Genomic DNA, 3,453 nt, shown 5'->3' with positions numbered 1-3,453 from the left:
TGTTGTGGCCTCCACTGATATTGATTGCTTCTTTGCACACCAACTATGACCATGTCATTTTTAGGAAGACTGTAGGAAAAGTCTTATGAATATTTGTTTGTCTTACCATATTTACTATTTGCTTTGAATTTTAGAGTTTTGGGTTTCTTATATAAATTATGAATTAAAAAAATCTCTACTGCTCTCAGGCCAGATGTAGTTTATTCATTGTGTAGAAAAACATCATAAAAGTCAGTACTGTTTATCTCAAGAGTCTGGCACAGCACAGGAATAACAGAATTAAACTGTAGGGTCTGGGGTGTGTCTTCGTGGCAGAGCACTTGCCTAGCACTCATAAGACCTGAAGTTCAATCTGCAGTACCGCAAGAACAAAGCAAAATTAAAAAAATAGAGTTATTGGGGGTGGCATTCATAAGTCAGCAGAACCTATGGATATGTTGTGTTTCACAGAAAGAAGAAATTAAGTTTTCTGATAAGATTAAGGTTTTCTAATGATCTGACTAAAAAAAAAAGAAGATGATGACCTGGGTATGGAGAGAGGGTTATGATTTCAAGGCCAGTCTTAATATGTACAGAGTTTGAGACCAGCCAGGTCTACATGAGATCTCATCTGAAAGAAGGAAGAAAGCAAGGGAGGGAAGGAAGGAGGGAGGGAAGGGGAGATGGAAAAAGGGTGGATAAAGGAAGAGTGCGAGAGATGAAAGAATAAAGAAAGGGCAGAAGGGAGAGAAGGAGTAAAAGGCTGGAGGAAGGAAGGAACAAAGAAGGGAAGGGAGGGGAGGAAGGAAGGGAAGAAGGGAGGGGGAGAAAGAAGGAATAAATGAATAAATAAAGGGGAAAAGTGAGGAAGACAAACATATCTGAAGACATCAGTAACGTTGGTGTGAGCACTGTGTGCTCAGGGACAAGGTAGGGCAGTCTAGCTGCTGCCTGGAGGCTTTGCGTGGGCTTAGGAATGAATGACATCGCACATCATCTAATATGATCACATCATGCAGCAATCACCGTTTCAGTTTCCAGAGGAATGAACAAGGGCATTTGTTGTTCAGTGGTACAGTGTCTACCTAGGTTGTGCAAAGCCCCCAAGGCCTGTGCCCAATGCCAGCACACCAACGCAGACGCAGTGAGTACAGAGGAGCAAACAGTTCAGGCGGTTGCTCATACCGCTAGAACTAATTGACACAGCTGGCCTTTGTTGCTCGAACTGGACCCATGGCCTATGGTTTTTGGCCATGGGGCAATACTTCCTTTTAAACACAAATTCAAAGAAAGAGATGTTGGACTTCGGGGAAGGGGTGCTGGGCATTTAGTTCAGAGTGCAGACGTCAGGAAATTTTTGTGAATGGAGTAGGAGATGCTAGGCCTTTGCACAGATTTTTCTTTTAATTAAAAAAATTACATCTATCTGTCTGTCTGTCTGTCTGTCTGTCTGTGTGGTGTGGGTATGCATATGTGACATAGTACGTGTGTGGAGGCCAAAGGACAACCTGCAGAAAACGGTTCTTTCCTTCCACCATGTGGGTCCCAGGGTCTGAATTCAGGCTTGGCAGCAAGCACCTTTGCCAGCTGAGTCACCTTGCCAGCTGCATTTCTTTTTATAATTTTATCCAATTATTTATCCAAACTATATTGTGATTGGTTTTGTCCCGTCTCCCTCTCTTAGCCTATCCCTACTCCTGTTGATTCTCTGCTTCTCGATTAACTTCCTCCCACTCTCCTGCCTTTTCTGACCTGTCGTGCGCAGCCCCACAGCTTCTGGGGATTTGTGGAGAACAAGAGCCATGCCATATCCAGAAGACAGCATTTCACAGCGCCCCTTTGCATCCTCCAGCTCTGCCGTCTGCCTCTTTCCTCTTCCATGAAGTTCCATGGGCCTGTGGGGGGTATAGATGTCCAGTTACGGCTGTGGTGGTGGACCTTCCTGAGAATGTGTGTGAGTCTCTAGTCCATACTTTCTCAGCTAATACTTAATTATCATGGCTGTCTTTCTCTTCATGTTCTATGGAAATCATGATCTCCAAGTTCGTCAAGGACTTCCTTGTATCTAACCAAATCCAACAGCTGCTTCTAAGATCTTTGCTTCCCGGCCAGCGAGGATGCAGCCTGTGTTTCTGTCCTGTCATTGCTTCCCGGCCAGCGAGGATGCAGCCTGTGTCTCTGTCCTGTCAATCATTTCCTCACCTATCCTTCACTTCACTTCTGTGACCCTCAAGTGGGGGTCTCACTCTCCCTGTATCTGTGTGTGTGTGTGTGTGTGTGTATAGTGTGTGTGTGAGCGTGTGCGATTATGTGCATGCACATGTGTCCCCCTTGTGTACCTGATCATCAGGTGTCCTCCTGTCACTGTCTACCTTATAACCTTTAGACAGGATCTCTCATTAGAACTGGAGCTTGCCTGGTTCCAGAGAGCTCCAGCAATCTTCCTGTCTCCATGCCTCACAGTGCTGATGTGTACACAGTCAAGCTCGGCTTTTTATATGGGTGTTGGGGTTTGAACTTGATGCCTCATGCTTGCTCAGCAAGCACTCACATTCCTAAGCACTCATGTTCATTGATCTATTTTCTTAACCCAGCAGTTCTCAACTTGTAGGTTTTGGCCCACACACACCATAACATATCAGATATTCTGCATTTGTAGGTGGAATATTCTGTCCCATCAGCCATCTCCCAAATAACCACACAGAGACTTATTATTAATTATAAATAATCAGCTAATAGCTTAGGCTTGTTTCTAACTAGTTCTTATAACTTAAACTAACCCGTATTTCTTATCTAAGATCTGCCACGAGGCTTGGTACATTTTTTTTCAACATGTTAAGTTCACCTTGCTCCTCCTCGTGTCTCCTAGTGACTCTGCCCTTCACCCCTGCACTCTCTTCCTGTCCTCAGATCCCACCTAACCTCTTCCAGCCTAGCTATTGGTCATTTAGCTCTTTATTAAAGCAATGAGAACAATACATCTTCACAGTGTACAAAAAGATTGCTTTGCAATATTATATTCATAATAGAAGCAAAACTACAGTTATGAAGTAGCAATTAAATAATTTTATGGTTGGGGACACAACGTGAGGAGCTGTATTAAAGGGCTGAATGAAAGTTGAGCACTACTATCTTAACATTTTTCTTCCTTCTCCACACACTCTTGAAATATCATCTGCAGACACAGCCCCAAGGAGAAAGCCATGTATTGTTGAGTTCCACATCCACTCTTCCAGTCCAAATCACTGTGTTTCTGAATCTCAGATTCTGTATTTGTTGGGAAACCCTCCTTTAATGGTTTCATAAGCACCCTTGTCTTAGTCTTCACTATCACAACCCAAATGGAAACAATTTACAGTAGGAAGCCTTCTAAGGGATGAGAGTGAGAGAAAGGAGAGCCAACAGAGAGTGAGTGAATGTCAGGTCACTGAGCAAGTGGGGGGTCAGTCCCCCAGGGGACATTCTTAGAGTCTG

This window comes from Microtus ochrogaster, chromosome 6, assembly GCF_000317375.1.
Source record: "Microtus ochrogaster isolate Prairie Vole_2 chromosome 6, MicOch1.0, whole genome shotgun sequence".
Classification (NCBI taxonomy): domain Eukaryota; kingdom Metazoa; phylum Chordata; class Mammalia; order Rodentia; family Cricetidae; genus Microtus; species Microtus ochrogaster.
The sequence above is the reverse complement of the archived record's forward strand: the minus strand, read 5'-3'. Positions refer to the sequence as shown.